This window comes from Psittacula echo, assembly GCF_963264785.1.
Source record: "Psittacula echo genome assembly, chromosome: 2".
Taxonomy (NCBI): Eukaryota; Metazoa; Chordata; class Aves; order Psittaciformes; family Psittacidae; genus Psittacula; species Psittacula echo.
Window position 1 is genome coordinate 34,151,089 of NC_137737.1, and position 18,274 is coordinate 34,169,362.

An 18,274-nucleotide genomic window follows, 5' to 3' on the forward strand; every position below is an offset into this window, starting at 1 on the left:
CATGTATAATGAAGTCCTGTTTTTAAAAAAAAACCAAGCAAACATAATAGTTCTCATGTGATACCTTGCTCTGAGAATTACATCAGCAGAGATTTCTTTTATGTTAAGCTGTTCAGGGAAAACTAGCCATGTAAGTCTTCTATGCATAAGGTAACGAAGAAGGAAGTCAGGATAATCTTGAAAAGTACTGGAGAGGAATGGAAAGCTACTTGGTTATAGCAGCTGTAAGTTTAGGCTGCGTCTAGCTTATATTCCTGCACTCCAGAAAGCATGTGCCAAGTAAGTCAGGATTTTCTGAGAACTGAAGTCAGAGATGCAAGTTGAATGGAAAGGTTTTGGTATCTATATTATGGAAGCATGAGGTGGGAAATGGCATGTTTAAAACATGGTCTTGTGGTTCCTTTTTGTCTTGCTGTTAGAAGTTCAGTGGCTCAGGATACTAAATCAAAATCTGCCTGTTGTATTTGTGGTCCAATACAAATTTGACACTAGCTCAAAGTGGTGAAGGTCTGTTTGAAAGGTTTTCAGGACGGATACTGTTGAATTAGAATTCTATTCTAAGAACTGTTCATTGCAATAGAAAGAGCTTAGGAAAGAGAAATTTCGAAAGGTAAACAGCACTGAAAGCAACAGAATAATTCTCATGAACAGCAAAAAAAAATGGCAAATTGTCACAGGAACAGTGCCAGTGGGAGAGAGCTATTGGGGAAATATTCCATTCTCAATAAGCTGCTTCGTTTCCCATCTTCTTTGTGCATTTTCTCTCTTGTAAGCAAGGTAAACTTAACAACAGAAGTTAAAGTATTGGACATTGTCAAGCTGGCCAGTCAAAGTTTATCAGGGCTGTATAATATTACTTGAATTTTTTTTTCCTAATTAGCATCTCATCTTAGGTGAATATTATCCTTTTCAAGAAGCTGTAAGCACAGTATTTAAAGCATCCTGTTCAGTCAGGTGACAGTTTTCTAAAACAGATTTGTATTTGTTGGACAGAAAGCCACTCCATACTCTATCTACTGTGAATACCAAATGTTTTTAAAAGGCATGTTAAAGATTACATTTAGAAGTATTGGTGATAACTACTGAGTGTAATGACTTCAGTACTGCATCAAGGCTGTTTTTATCCCAGGGAATAAGCTGCAGTCACTGAAAGTCACCAGATCATTTCTGAGCTCAGCTCAATATATGAAATGGATGATAAAAATGGAATACCTTTGTCTAGAATATATGGGTATGAAAAAGCTGCCTTAACTGCTGTAGTATACCTGAGTATTTGAATTGGATACAAGGTCACAAAAAGATACCTAAGCAGTCATAGTTGTCACGTAAACTCAAATTACATCTCTGTCTGCACCTTGTAATGCTTAAACATGAGTTGAGATCTCATGGTATACTGTCTGTCTGTAGCATAGCTGCAGCTACTCCAGGTCGGCGCTGGAACATCCGCTTCAAAGCACATGAGGCACATAGGTGCTGTAAACACATCTGTAATGTTGCTTGCAGTGAAGTTGCAGAACACATTCACAGTGCAGACAGAGGTGTGTATAGCACTTAAGAAACTCACGTGGAATCTCTGGTATTAAAAATTTCTTAAGGGCTACCTACCTAGATACTACAGAACCTTTTTCAGCATTTACTGAATTTTTATTCCTGAAAGTAGAGCTGTAGCCTTAAGCCTTTTACTTGGATGTAGATGTTGAAATAATTTTATAATAAAATCTTCCAAATGGTTTTTGTCTTTATTTTCTTCTCAGAAACATAGTGCAAGTAAGGGCCTCTTTATTTTAAGCCTTAACAAGAGTTAAGTAAATCAACTTTTATACTGTGTCAATAGGTGTAGCAGGAGAAATACTGAACCAAAGGTCTGCTTGTGCTTAGTGTTGTATCTGTTGAGTTTACATAGTGATTATAATCAGTGTACCACCTCACACATGACCTTATTCTTCCTAATGAGGATAATGCTGATCATCAGAGATGAGAACTGAGAATCCTTAGTGCACACTCTACCCTCTAAAATACCTTTTGTTGTTGTTCAACTATAAAAAATATGAAAAATCACCACTGTTATATAAGGCAAAAATAACAAAGGGCAGTCATCATCAGGTCTCTATTTAAATCTTTTCACAGACTAGATGAAAGCCTCTCATCTAGCTCTGAAGCAGTGGCACAGCTGGCTTTTATCAGCTGATTTGTCAGAGAATGGCAGTTAGCAGATGCAATGGACTGTGCCATGATAAAACAGTCCTGTTCAACTGGTGCTTTATCAGAAGTGTGTTTGCCTGGGAATGTCCTGCATCAACCTTAATTTTAAGATGACAGAATAACTGTAAAATTGGGTGTAGATACTTCACCTGAGAGGTGAAAAACAGCCAGACTCTCAGTGTCTGGTAGTAATCTGCAAGTGACAGCCTTGCGTACCAAGTTTCTTAATGGTTTTTCACCTGTATGAACAGGGGAGTGGATCAGATGGGGTAAACTTTAAGCATTTTGCAGTTATAGAAATGCACCACTCTGACATACTGATGTATGTCAGGTGTGTTGAGATAAACGCAGAACTAAAGTATACCAGGGATGTTAGCAAGCTACTATGGAAAACAACCACCTGCTGTGTTTTCCCCATCCACCTTTACTGTCCTGCAGATCCTAGAGACAGGACTAGTACATTTTCCCTGAGGGTTTTACAAGTAAAGATACGTATACATGCATTCTTCACCTCACCCATGGCAGGCTTGGTAGTCATGCATGCTGTATGTATGAGCCAGGCAGGCTCTGGGTGCAGCAGCGGTGTACCCAACTTGCTGTGTTGCCCAACATCAAGCACTTTGCCGTAGCAGGCAATGTGTGGTGTCTCTACAGCACAATGCTCGCAGGCCATCAGTTCCAGCCAAGCTGCTGCAGTCCATAAGGTGCCAGAGGCTGAAATGGTCTTTTTTCCCCCAAGGGAGTGACAGAGGTCATGCATCCCACTCCTGATTCAGCAAAGCACCGGAGGTACAGGGCTGGCTTGCTTCTAGCACGTCAGAGATTCACTGAAATCAGCAAGTTTACTCAATGGCTAAAAGGCATTCTGGTTTCATAGGAGATAAGCAGATGTTGCTTTTCCTCCCCTTTCCCCCTCAATCAGGACCTTACAAAGCCAGGTTCCTGATGTCAACAAAAACCATGCCAAAGCACCCTATGTTTTCTCTTCCAGATCATTAGCTTAAGCACATACACTGATTTTGCTACTGTGCCTTGGGCACACATCCAGATTAATCTTCCTGGAGCCTTGATATGCAGTTGTTCATTATGGTCTTTTTCCTATCACTTAACCAAGCCTTTGAATACACCAGACTTTGCCCTTAGCATGCAATAATGTCCTTTCCAGAGCATTATTACAAAACAAGATTTGGTGCCTTGGGTAAGAAACACTAATGGCCTGGGAAAAGAGGGTTTTGTTGGGGTTTTGTTCATTTTGTTTGGGTTTTCTTTTTTCCTTTATGGTAGTGATAATGACTTAGAGAATCAGGTTATAACACCCAAGAATTGTCTGCCCTTAAATTGTTGGGCAGTGTTGGCAAATGGAAGGTAGAACTTGGAGTTTAAGATGCCTCAGCTCAGCTAATCTAGGGGGTGGGAATGGTGAAGAGGAAGAGGCACACTTCAGGGTTAACATCTTCGGTTAATGCAACATCTTTGCATTCCCCAAAAGCTGACAACGTAACTTTAGATGCCTATATACCAATACTGTATTACAGGCCCTATGGTGGTGTTGCACATCTGTGCTGGGATGCATGCACGTTCAAGATAGAATGACTGAGTTGGTACCTCGCATGATGTTGTTCCTCTTTGCAAAGGAGTCAACAAAGAGAAAGCAGGACATGGCACCAGGCAGCCTCAGTGCTGCTTCTCTCCACTCACCTCACAGGGAGAAAAGGGCAGAAAATCTCCATGGGCAGTCTCAGTTCTTCCCTGCAATCTTGAATGTTGGAGGGCACAGCAAGAGGCTGGAACACAGTCCTGGGTGTTCAGAATATCCTGAGGCCTCTTAATGACTAATTTTTTTAAATGAGTAGAAAAATATGTATGGGGTATCAGGAGCTGCTCCTCATCAAGTCTCCTCAATATTCCTTCTGCAGCTATGAAAGACAACCAAAACAGAGTGCAACAAATTCGCCCATATAGAATTTGCACAGATTTTCCTGTGTCACTCCCTTGATTTGCAGTGCCTAGCAAGAAGAGGCAAGAAAAGAAAGGACTACCTTATTTCCTGCTGCATGAGGGACCTTAAAGGATGAGCCTTATGCTGCCTTCCAGGAGTCATGTCCAGTTGAAAAACTGGGCAGACTAGAGACGAGGGAAATGCATCAAGAGGAGTGACCACCATTCCCACCATTTGGGGCTGCAGAGCATCCTCCTGGAAGGTGACAGAGAGTTTCTAGTTTAGGATGGCCATACATTAATATGATACATTGAGATATGCCCTGACTGAAAGGCTCAAATAAGAAAATCAAGTAAAAGAAAGACAATTATTTTCATTGGTGTTTATAGCTTGGACTTTATGTACTGTATCGCATTAGCGGACTGCTCCTGAAAACCAAGAACCTTGGCATGAGGTTCGGCACACCAAGTGCAACACCTTATCATGACACTATGTATGTGTCTGTATGTATGTGCTGAGGTGCGAGCATGTCTAAACACCCTTTCTCATGACCAGAGTCAGATACCTAGCTATCTAGAGGATCCCAGAAATCTGTCAGCCCCTCCTGAAGCAGACATCTATTTCTGGCCAGCTGAATAGCTCTCCTGTCTTCAGTGGCAGAGATCTACAGACCATAATGGACCCCAGAAACTTGTGGTACATGGAAGCACCTGCGTTTAGATGGCTTTAGCGGTAAACTGGCTCCAAGCTAATTCAGCTACCTAAAAATAAACACCCAATGCTGTATGAGGAGCCCTGGATGTACTCTGTCTTTCTCTCATCTGTCACTTCAGAAGACCAGAGATCTTCCACAGGTCCTTTGTCAGGTCTGCCAGTCCCATGCAAATACTTTGGAAGGACATGCTTGGCTTTCTCAAGTATCACTGAACATTTATGTTTAGGTAAATGTCTCAAGTTCCCTTACTAGTTCTGGGTGCTTGTGCGAGGCTGGGAATACAGAGCCCAAAACAACACACTGCTGTGTCATAGCTAATGGAACTTACCCTGCAGAAAATGCCAGTGGGATCACTGCAGATGAACCCTGCTGGCTGCTCGCACAAGCTTTGTCAGCCTGGAGCTGCCTCTGGGAAGCTAGTCACCAGTGGCTGCACTTCCAAGTGTTGCAGGTCTGTCTGAGTTTGGGGCTGACCATGGTGCCACGGGACTACAGGAGACAGCATGAGGCTCATCTCTTGGGGCCCCTGGGCCACACTTACTCCACCTGGGACACCCAAATACCAACTATTGGGTAGACTTTTTACGTAAAATTAGGAGCTATCTCTAAGTCATGCTAACTGTTAAACACCATGAGGCATAGCGATAAATCACTGAGAGCTCTTGCCTGAGTGTTTATTCTTATGAGTGGTTTTCCTAGCAGTTTTACCATCCACAATGTTCCTGGTTGATTTTTAACAAATTAACTGGGAAACAGGGTGGAATACCTGGCAGTATTTCCTTTCTTGCCTTTCCTCCAATCACTGTGGATGTAACGTGGATTGCAAAGGGTATTGGTGACTCAGAGTCACTCCCCTGCTTACAAAAGGTATTACTGGAGGAATTCAACCTTCCTGCAGGGGTGGAAAAGATGGTTTATACCGCTCTAGGTATCTACAGGTATGTGTCATTGCTTCACAGACACTAGGAAGCCTGTTTGCTCAGGCATAAAACTTCATTTGTGTTGACACAGAAGCACTTGTTTGTGCTTAGTTAAGCCCTGTTATAAAACTCTCTGAACCCACTGAACAACTTTCCCTTGCTAGTAATCAGCTTTGCCTCAGGTTTTACATAAATACACAATGAAGAAAGCTTCATTCAAACTCAGACCAAGGACACTCTTACATTTTTTATTATTCATGTTACTTACGGGGCTGCCCAGAAGCCTTCTGCTGATCCAAATCTCTTCATGTGCTTTGCCTCCATGGCCTTGCCCTCCTGTTCCTCTGTTCTTCCTATTCTTGCTACTTGTGCCAGGCTGTGCCCACTCTGAGCATACCTTCTGTAGCTGAAGGATAGGGACAGTACTTTGGAGGCATGTCACATTTCCAAAAGCTTTTGATGATTTTTCAAGGCCACTGGATGATCAGTTCACTTGAAGGAAAAAATAAAAATCACAGCACCTTCTGCATATTCCCAGGCTTCTGCCCTTTGAACAGCCACGTCCATGTCAGAACAGCTGGAAGAAATGGCAAAAATATTCACTGGAGTGCCATAAATTAATGCAGGCGGACCCTGAGAATTATATTACAGAGATTAGTATTCATGGCTGACTGAAAAAGATGTTTTCATCCTTCTCCTTTGCTCTGCAGCAGAAAGATACTCTCTACCTGTAAGTATTGATGTGACGGGAGATGATGTGTCTTGACTTTAAATCTGCACTACTGCAATCAAACCAAACAGCGAAGAACTGCAGATCACCCCATTTCTTCTCAGGAATGAGCACACCCACTGCTATAGAAATGAGCGTTTTCAGGGAGAAGGTCTGTCCTCAAACAGCACACTCCTTCAGAGAGGGCTGTTTCATTTCGTAAGAACAGAGAGAAGATTCCAGCAAAGCTGTTGACAATTAAAGGCTAAAATAAATGCTCTTCACCATTTCTTTAAGGCAGAATAACACTGGAAGGTTTGGTGGTTTTTCAAATGTAAACATTTCTATCAGAACAGCAGTATATTCGTGTACATTATGTTAAGCTTTCCCTTTCTTTTTTGTAATAATAGATTCAGAAGCAGTTCTTGTTCTCATTTTTATAGAATATGGGTATGGAATACAGAATATATGTAATGGATATAGGTCTTCTAGTAGCACATCTGAGAATTGTTGATGTAATTCACTGTTCTGTGACGTGCTTCTAATATATGGTAACACTTTATTTTCTTTTTCAAGCAATAAAAAAGGTGTAATATAATGTGGGATCAACTTATTACCCAGTGTAAATGATAAATATTAGAGGAGTTATAATTCGTCTTTAGACCTCATACCATATCCACTGAAATCTGTGACAAGCTTCCCATTGACACCAGTGAACTGTGGACAAAGCCAACACGGTTTGAGCTGCTGATCAGTACAGAAGACACATACACACCTGAAGATGTCTGGAAGACAACAAGCAAATTACTTTTTAACTCTTTCAGACTGCAAGACCAGACAAGAGGTGGCCTCACTGTGCTACTCACCATGAGGTCTGCAATATAGCATGCGCTGTGCTGGAGGTATTTATGATCAAGTGACACAGCTGAGGAAGAAGAGGTATGTGACATACATTTAGATATTCAAGACACATTGAACAGAAGTGTGTATATGAACATACGGCCAATTTAAAGGTACTGAACTGGCTGACAGCCCTTGCTTCAGCCCCATCCAATGCAGTGCAAACCTTATACTGGAAAACCTTGAGCTCCAAACACCCCAGACCAAAGAAAGGTCAGCTCTCAGGCTTTCTGCACAAGTCAGGTGAGACCAAAAGCCCATTCATGCTGTGGAATGGTGGTGCAGAGATGCCATTGTCTCTGAGATGTAAGTGTGTCCCTGCTCAGCAAAGCTGGCAGTGTGTCCTTGTGTCCGTGGCCACTGAGAGCTTGTCTGGGATAAAGGGGCTTTGCCCACAACTGGAGACAGAAGGACAGGACTCTTCTAACAGCACACAACAGTGACCAGCCACAGCTTGTGCTCATTTCACACAGCTGAGGCTGTTTTAAAAACAGGATTAAGAGTGTCCAAACCCTGAACAATGAGAGGGTCTGCTTCAATACGGCTGGAAGATTATTCCAGCTGTTTGGGACTGGGAGCCTAAGAAAGCAAAGCTTGCCTCCCATAGTCAGTGAAGCTCCAGACTTCTGGATGTGAATAGCTTGGTTTAAGCAGAGGGCAGACAGGCAGCCAGTGCTACATAAAAGGACACAAAACAACGTTGTAAATAAGGAGTGAATTATTATAAACCTTAAAAATACCCTTCAGGAAACATGTGGCGGCTGCTCAGTTGCTAGCTGCTGTCTCTTTTGTTCCCATTACAGATTCTCAGCCTTTTTTTTATCTTATTCTTTTGTAAGGGCAAACACTGGCTGAGTATCCAGCACGGCCTCTTCCAGCCGGAGCAGGCGGCTGCAGGAAGCAGCGGTGTATCTTGGCATTGTTCTGGCAGCCTCTGGAGTGAGACGCAGGGAACCACGGGGACATCATGTTCCCCGCCGGCTGCACCGGGAGCTTAAAAACATGTTTATGTCAAGTCAGCAAGAGCCGCCCAGGCGGGTCACGCCACTGCTCTCCCTCCCTTTCAGGGCTGCTGGAAGGCGCAGCGTCAAAGTTCAAGCCCATATTCAAGTCTGTTACAGGAGCTGCTGGAGTCTGCTCCTGCCTCCCTGGAGCCGCTCACCTGCACCAGTGCACCTGGGTCTCCCGAAAATGAAGGGGAGCCAGGGCTGTCCCTCTGCCCTTCTCGCTGCCCTGCGTTGGAAAGGGCAGCTCTCCCTGTGCTTGAGAAGGTGCCAGCCACGGGGCAGGACTTGGTGCCATGTAATAGAAAACCCTCCCACACTCACCCCCCGTCTGGGAGACAGCAGATAGTTGTGTCCCAGTCAGCTGCAAAACGAGTTCCCTCCTTCGTGATCATCTCCAGGCAGGATGTTCCCTCTGCAAAGGTCTTGAGAGGATTGCAAAGGGACAAGGTTGTTAGGAGGACACGGAGTGCATAGCTCAGGTACGCCCCTGAAGGACAGAGATGAGTGCTGCGTTAAGTGCCTAGCAAGAAGGAACCACGATAGTGATAGCACAGTGTGCCAGGTACCGGTGGAGTTTCAGCCAGCTGGAAAGAAAAGGAGGAGAGTTGGGTTACAGAGGCTCCCGGCTCCCTGCAGCCATATTAGGGTGTCTCAGCCATCTCCATCCAAAGCTTGTTAATGCCATGTGTCTGCCTGGGATGGGGATGTGGACTCTCCTGTTTGTTAAGGTCCCTCTGAGCGTCCTCAGCTGCCCCTGAGAAGTGCAAGAGAAAATGGTTAGGTTTGAAGTCTGAACTTGTAGTCACTGTGGGGGCAAGCTGCTCTCCATGGAGAGGCTGCCATACTGGTGGCTTAGGAGTCCTTTGTGCCAGGGGCCTTTGAGTGTACCAGGGAGTGAAGGCGCACTGGATTGTTGACTGTGGCCAAATGGAGAGTCTTGTGTTCAAAAGAGCAATCATCAGCTTCAGGTATCAGAAGTCACAGTTCACATCCCTCAAAATGCGGATTCTCATTGTTAAATAAATGAAGCTTAATCTTTTTTGGTTTACATTGCACTTGTTTAGGGTTTTTTTCTAGTTTGCTTTGGACTACACCTCCAGACGTGCATGACCACTCTCCCAGGTTTATTGAGACACTCAGTTTTCACCATGTGAAAAACTATTATATCACTTCTAATTCTAATGCCAATTCTCTTTCTCCCTCAGTTCTTATCCACCACTGCTCGGACCAGCTGAGCTCCTACGTCTCCCCTGCACAGAATCCTGCCACATCTGCCAATTTCCACCCAGCCAGGCTGCACTGGTTTGTCCAGGGCAGGGTGCAACCACGCTCCAGCAGCACAAAAAGAAGGTGCCAAAGGTAAATGGCTTCGTAGACAGGGCCTTTGCTGATAAAGCTCAGGTATTTTGAGGGTTCTTGTGTCAATAGGAGCCAAGGTTGCTGGTTTGTATTTCTTCCCACACCACTGGAGGATGCAGAATTTGATCTCAGGGGCAGCTGGCAGGGCAAGAAGTCTCTCCCATGTTTCTGTTGATAGGGCAGGAACCTCCCACCATGCTGGCAGATGAAATGTGTGAGCACAGCTCGCCTCAGCTGGCGCTCGGCAAGGCAAGGCACACTGCCTGCCCCCCAGATCCATCCAGCATTTGGGTTTCTTCCACCCACCGTATGAGTGAGGGGCATTTGATTGAAGGCTTTGTTTCAGCAGGTTGGGAAATCCACACGTGGTGGAGTGTGGCACCAACCCACAGAACCGCAGGGGAGCAGAAAGGGGTAGTGGCTCCTCCATTCTTGCACTCCTGTGGTGGAGTAGCAGTAGCACCGTGTCACATGCCAGAGGCCACACAGCCAGGAGGGGAGGACACACTGCTCTCATGCATCCATATCTTCAGGATAATCCAGTATTACACAGCTCCAAGCACTGCCGCTGGCTCTTGCCACTCTCCTCTCCCAAAGCTGCTGGCATTTGACACCTTCCCAAAGCAGAGCACCTCAGTACTGCAGCACACATCCAGAGAAACAGCAAAATCATATGCAAATATTATTCTAAACAACAGGGCTGAGAAGGGCTAAAAGTTCCTGTGTTAAACCCTCCAAATTATTGCTAAATTAATGCAGTAGAAACAGCAAGGCAACTGGGTCTCAGTTTTAGACTGGAATGCTGCTATTTGATCTTTAAGGTCCATTCCAACTCTGACCATTCTATAATTCTAGGATTCTAGGATATTCAGGTCACACCAGGCTCAATTAGATTCCTGTAAGATCAGGGCAATGCCGTGGTACATACTGTATGCCATCTACCCAGCAGCTGCAAATTACACCATCAGTGTATTGACATATAAAAAGAGAAATGTTACAGTTGAAAAAGTATTAGCTCTTCTCTTTCCAGCTGATCAAGGCTCCTTCAGTTGAGAAGAGTTTGACTTTGTTCGTGTCTTGCTGCTCATGTGTGTTCAGCCTTCCAATACAAGGGGGCCTACAGAAAATCTGGAGAGGAACTTTTTACAAGGACGTGTAGTGACAGGACAAGGGGAAATGGCTTTAAACAGAAGGAGGATAGATTTAGGTTAAATATTAGGAAAATATTCTTTACTATGAGGGTGCTGAGGCACTGGCACAGGTTGCCCGGAGAAGCTGTGGCTGCCCCATCCCTGTCAGTGTTCAAGGCCAGGTTGCATGGGGCTTAGAGCAACCTGGTCTAGTGAGAGGTATCCCTGACCATGGCAGGGAGGTTGGAACTAGGTGATCTTTAAGGTCCCAAACAAAAGCTACCACAAACTGCTATAAGGTGGGAAAGAAAGAAAGAAATCCCTGAAATTCTGTGTCTTTGGTGGAAGGAAGGGCAGAGCTGTGGGAGAAATGGACCCAGATGGCAGACTGGGGTCCAGATTTCCACAAAGGTGTAGTTCAGAGCTGCTGGCACCAAGAGGTGTGCTCACCCCAGACAAGAGGCAGAAAGCATGCCCTTGAGTTCAGGGGAGCCATGCACCTTTTCTGCAGCAGTGAACTTGGAAACAGCAAGATAAACTCACAGAAGGGTTGGCTCAGCTTTGGGAGGTAGATGTAATTCAGCGGACTTGGCTGCAACTGGGTTTTTATGGACAGTTTTACTCTGCATGGATGTTAAAATACCTGTATTACTTCATGTCATGAAATGGCTTTGCCCTGACCACAGTGATGTCTGCGTGCTCTCCCCAGTGTGCTGTGTACCTGCAGTCAGCCCAGGCACTGCCCTGCCCTTCAGCAATGCCTGCTTTTTTGTACTGTGTGAACCAATGCCCATATATTTATAGGGCACACATTTCTGTCTCCTCCTCTATAACATATTATTATGGAGTAGACTGCCTGTATTGCTGCTTTTTTGTTCCTGCACCTTTTTCCTCAGATCTAAGCAGTTACTTATTCTTATTCCCTGACCAACTAGTCATTTTCATGGGGTTATCAGGAAAAGGGAAAGATCCCTATTTCTGACCAGAATTGTGTGGATTCAACCCCCTTCCCTCCCACAAATAGACAGCAAGCTTATAGCTACAGTGCGGTAGTGCAACTGCCTAGTGTTAGTCACTACTGACATAATCTAACTCAGTGCTAATTGCAGTACCAATAGCCTTAGCTGCCATATCAATTGCACTGTTACAAGGTTAAAATGAGGTGTGATTCTAGCACTAGGCAAAAGGGTGATACCAGCATTCCTAGCTAGCCCCAGCCTGAAAGAACAGAACTGAACAGTTCACCAGTGGTGTAAAAATCATCACATGCCCTGCTGCCCTTGTTTCAAACACCTTAATTGTAACATAGCAGCACTCCACAGGGTGCCTGTGCAAGCTAAAGGACAACATGCAGCTGCCACTTGCTAAGAAAATGTTAACTCTACTAAAATCAAACAGGTCATTGGAATGTGTAATACCCATTGTCACCTTTCCACTTTGTGTCTTTTGAAGCTTAAGATGCATTTGGAGAAACAGTCAGAAACAAATTTCTGAGCAGCCAACCAATTTCACCTGACAGTTGCTGTATATAGCAATCTTTTCTGACCCACTCGTCTGCTGTACCACAGGTCCCTGCCGTTCCACAAATAGAGGCTGTGGTAGATCTTCCTACTATTTTAGTATAATTCGTGGGGAGGTTGAGGTGTCAGATGCTAGCCTGGCTTTGGCATCTCTGCTAATAGCATGTTAAACGCTGTCATTTAGTAGAATAGTAAACCCTAGGGAGTACAGGGAAATTCTACTGCCATATCCTGAAATATATGGAAATATTGCTATGTCTGACCCATCTATATCTTGCAGCATTTTAGAAAAGCAACAGCAGCCCTTCATGAGCCCTGCAGACCTTGTAGTGCACCAAAAAGCTGGCATGCTTCTTTGGCTTGAGTTTAATAAAGGTATATAATAGCATAAGTCATCCCAGACTGTTTCAGTCTTCTTTTTAATCTTAAAGATTGAACTCTTGCATGTTTAATTTAAAGATACTTGTCCCATGGGCAAAATCTGCTGCCAAAAGCATTAGTGTGTTTTCAAAGGATAGTCCTCAAATATGAATGAGCCGGGGCCCTGTGATCATTTTAATTGCTCCAGCAGTGCTTGCAGCTTAAAGTAAAGCTGCCACCTTTCGTGGCAGACCAGACCTTTTCCCCTACCCCACAATATTTATTAGTGTTCCTAACATTTAATGAAAATGGTTGTCAGTGTTGCTCAGCCTGAGAGGTTGATGCAAGTTCATGATCACAGCAGTTAACTTGATTCTGTCAAAACTGGTGTATAGGCTGTAAGACATTGTCCCATGGACAGAAGAAAAATGTTTTTTCATGATGGGAAGTGGTTTTGAATAAATAAAAGTTTGTTGATGCCAAAACACTTAGGGGAATTTCTTAGTTTCAGCTCTGATAGGCTGATTTGGGTTGAAAAAGTCCAGCTGAAACCAGATCAAAGATTTTGACTGGGATCTCTTTGCAAGTCTCATACATGCACACACACACACTGATGCACGCACGTGCCAATGTGTACATGTCTAGCTGCCAGAATCAAAATGGGCATTTCCACACCATTCTGCTTTCATGTAGTCTGGAGTTTTGGTCCAAAACTTACAAGATGATGTAGCCTCATCATCCTCCCTGCAGCCCTAGGGACAATGCCATGCAACAGCATGAAAAGGGCCCAGGCAAACCATCCTCTTCCTCTGCTGGCTTTTCAAATGCTAAGGGCAGAAAGACTAAGGCAGGCTGCCTGTGCCGGGTGCTCCCAAGGCCCTGTATTTTGGTCTGGGCTTTGAACCCAGATTTTATAATGCAAATTCATCTTAATGCAGTTCACTATCAATCAGAGAAGCAAGGGATGTGGAACCAGAATCCCCTCATGCTGAAGATCCCGAGGCTGAGTATTGCTGCCATTTGGGCAAGCAATGGACACTCATCAGGGAGCTTGGTTTTGGCATAGAGGTGAGTGACATTGACTATTGAATATGGACTTAAAGTAGCAGTAATTAGCACATTAACAAAACATGTATCACACTTTAGGACCAGTCTGTATGTGGACAGTTGTCAGTAGTTATTCAAAGCCATCTTTGTGGAGAGATCTACTTATCACATCTCTATGCCTTGTGCAACTCTTATGGTCTTAATACTATTGCACAAAGTAGGAGGCAGCTGAGAATATAACCTTCCCCTGCTGCCACCAGCAGCACTGGGAAACTAGCCTGTCTCAGGGACTAATGGTGAAGGTTTTAAAATGTGTTGGATGGAGGCTGAGCAGGAACTGGTCAACATTTACTGTTTCCTCTTCCAATGAGTTGATGCTTTTCAGTCTCTGGCTCCTCTTCTTGGCATTAGGCTGGCAGGACAAGCTGAAGTCTTGGAGAGCTGAACCCACCATGCTGCTTTAGGCTCACTGTCCTGGTATCTAAAGGACGACCAAATATGAATAGAAGTTTAAAGGTTTTGCAGGAAAATACAGTCCTGAACACAGTTAGATTTCAGTTTCACCTACATATTCTCCCTGGTTAAATTACTGGAGTTTTGAGTCAAGCTGGATCCAATCAGACATCAGGGGCTAAGTTTAAAATTACTGCAAAAGCACTTTATAAAGCAGATGTCCGTACTTCCATGAACAGCTGAATTATGGCTCTGCACTTGCCCACAGATACATGCAGAGTATCCCTACCATCATAGATGTGTGTCCTGGGTTCAGCAGTAGCAGTCATTTTTCTCCTTCTTAGTAGCTGGTGCAGTGCTGTGGTTTTGACTTGCAGCCTGGGAACAGTGCTGATAACACCAATGTTTTTAGTTGCTGCTCAGTAATGTTTACTCTGACCAAGAACTTTCTCAGCCTCATGCTCTGCCAGGGAGGAGGGGAAGCCGGGAGGAAGCAGGGACAGGACACCTGACCCAAACTAGCCAAAGAGGTGTTCCATACCATAGCATGTCATGCCCAGTATATAAACTGGGGGCAGTTACCCAGAAGGGATAGATCGCTGCTCAGATCAGGCTGGGTATCGGTCTGCAGGTGGTGAGCGGTTGTATTCTCTCCCCTTGTTATTTCCCTCATCATTATTATTATTGGTGGTAGCAGCAGTGGTTTGTGTTATTCCTTAGTTACTGGACTGTTCTTACCTCAACCCGTGGGGAGTTACATTCTTTCAGTTCTTCTCCCCATCCCTCTGGGAGCTGGGGGGGAGAAAGGGAAGGAGTGAGCGAGCGGCTGCGTGGTTCTGGGTTGCCAGCTGGGCTTAAACCACAACAGTTCTTCGTGGCGCCCAACGTGGTGCACGAACGGTGGAGATAATGACAGATCTGACCGGAGTATGTCTAATTTGTGATAAACAGTCATTGTTTTGGATTAATAATAACTCGTCACAATGCTGAATTATTGGCTGTCAAAGTTGTTGCGCTTGATCTCTTAGTTTCAGCGTGTCGTACCTTACTTGCAGGTGGCATTTGCTGGTTTAGTGTTTATCAGCTGGGGGGCTTGGGCTAAGGTTCTTGTTTCGCTGTACTTTATGGTAAGGACTTGTAATACAGTAGACTCATTGATCACGAAACTGATCTGGCTTGCATTCCCAGTGTGGTCATCACCTCTATACTTTGGGAGGTATATAATAGAAGTGTTTAGCAATTTCACATCTCTTTTTTCCCTCCTCAGGTGCTCAGCCTATGAAGGAGACATTCCCACAGCTCCCAGAAGGATGGGGTTGTATTCTACACAACCGCTCACCACCTGCTGACTGATAACCCAGCCCAACCTGAGCAGCGATCTAGTCCTTCTGAGTAACTGCCCCCAGTTTATATACTGGGCATGACGTGCTGTGGCATGGAATACTCCTTTGGTTAGTTTGGGTCAGGTGTCCTGTCTCTGCTTCCTTCCGGCTTCCCCTCCTCCCTGGCAGAGCATGAGACTTCAGAAAGTCCTTGGTCAGACTAAACATTACTGAGCAACAACTAAAAACATCGGTGTTATGAGCATTGTTCCCAGGCTGAAAGTCAAAAACACAGCACTGCACCAGCTACTAAGAAAGAGAAAAATGACTGCTACTGCTGAACCCAGAACAATGTGATAACTTCTTTTGTTAAGAATGCATGTAGCTTAAGAACATCTCTTCATATACACATCTTAAAAATCACAAGGACAAAACCCCATAATCTTATTGCTATCTATTGAAAAATCATTAAGGGGAGTTATGACTAGTTAATTCTTTGTACCTATCTGTGCTGTAAATATTCTAATCATCTGTGAAATGCAGTGGAAAGTCTCAAATATGGCTACATCTCTACTAAAAAGCCAAATGGCAAAAAGCAGCTCATTTCACAGAAGACACCAAACAAACTTGAAAACAATGTTCTGTCATTTTAGGTCATGACTAGGTTCAAATGTGCAGTGTAGGGGTGACATCTCAGTCTCTAATTATTTCCACCTGCAGCTACCCAATCTGTTGTAGCTTTGAATACATAAAAGCATAATCAGGAGTTATATGACAGTATGAAATTTCAAGGTATCTGCACTAAGTCAGAATAAGACTGTGCACTCCACAAATTTAATAAATGATGAGCTTATTATTAGGTACCATGCCTTATGTGAGCAACTTCATCCAGTGTGTGGGAATAGGATATAGTAAGAGAAAGAAATGCTAAAAGGTAAAAATAATAAGGTTTGCTTGCTGTTGGTCTTTCTAACTCCAACAACAAAAGCAATTAAAGTGCATCAATCAGGTCTTTTTTCTGTGATAGGGATGTTCTCCAGTGTTTTTAACAGCTTGCAAATTCCTATGACTATAATCAGCTTGATCCCACTGTGCTCCCTGTCAGATACCACAATGGCTATAATCTGGCACCTGCTTGGTACAAAGCTTGGAAGTGAGGCTGGGTGCCCACAGAATGAAAATTAAGTGTGTTCACTGCAGAGGGGGAGGATCAGTGAGAATTTAGGAACACTGGTGACAGCCTTTTTTCTTCTCTCACAGCAAGAGAGTCCTGACTACAACAGATCAGAAAATGCTGCTATTGTTCTGCCTTAAACCTCCCTCTTCCAGATGCAGAATTTCACTTCCAGAAGCATCCAGCATGGGGATGTGTTCCAAATAAAATCAGCTATCTCCATCTGTCTCTTCTGGACTGCCCAGCTCGCCTCATCGTCAGATTGTTCGGAAAGCAACATTTTCTTGCCTTGACCAGTTTGAACATCATCTCCCTTGTGCTTTACATAGGTGCATCACCTAGAAAAGCAGTGGGTTTAGATAACCTAAGCTTTTTTTTTCTTCCAAATTCCCTGGTTTTCCTTGGTGCAGAATTCAGTAGATCCCATTGACCTGGAACTGCCTTAGGTAGATTTTTCTGTAGAAAACCAGCCCCAGATCCTGATCGTTCTCCCTGGTAAGCTACTGTAGTGTCTCTGATAGAGATATCTTTGCAAAACTATAGAAATCCTTCATCAGTTTAGTCAACTAAAAGGACCTATATTAAAACTTCATTCATGCAAAAAAGCATTTTCTCATGGTCTGTGTTGTCTTTGAAATTCTCCATTAGAACTGGAAACTGTTAAATAGCATCTACATTGCTGCCTAGCTAGACATAAACAGACCCATGCATTGGATTCTCTCCTAACACAGCGTACAAGCTTTGATTCATGAAAACTGAGATGAAAAGAAAGAGAAGTGATTTATAACACTAAATAATCTGCATATTTCTTCAAGTGCTGTTACTGCCAGTTCATTAGACACAAAGATACTGAGCAGCTTGGCCGCTCTTGTCCATTTGGGAAGAGCCTAAAGTGCTGTGGGCTCTCTTGGAAAGAGATAATAATAATAATGAGGACTGACAGCTTCACAGCCAGAGAAGCTATGAGAAGTCAGGAGTTACTGGCTCCCAATGGTGGCCATGGCTCACCTCCCTTTTAACAGAGCCCTGAATTGTCAGGATCTAAAAAAAGTGGAACAGCCCAGAATGATTGTATCAAACTAAAAAAGGGAAGAAGAATGGGGTTTATCTGTAGGTCAGATCACACACTTGCTTTGATATGGGATACTTGGTGTGTGAGCTGCCACTGCCCTGTATTTCATCCTCCTGGAATGGAGACAGTAGCTTGGTTGAGAGTGATGTTTTCCTGCTGAGCAGGGAAACCAGCACTGGCAGGTCCAAAAGCCTCCAGGACTGCAAATCAGGGGGACAGGCAGGTCTGTCACAGCTCTGCCAACACATCGGCATCTTGTTAACACCTTCCAATTAAGGTGGTATTCCTCTCACCTGCACTTAGCTACTCAAAAATGAGGTGTATAGTCCATGTTAGCAGGCTAGGTTTCTTTTAAAGTCACTGAAGAGAAGGTCCATGTTCCTCCCAAATCCAGTCCAACACTGACGGATATATGGATATATGGATGCTGTTCAGGTTGCAGGAT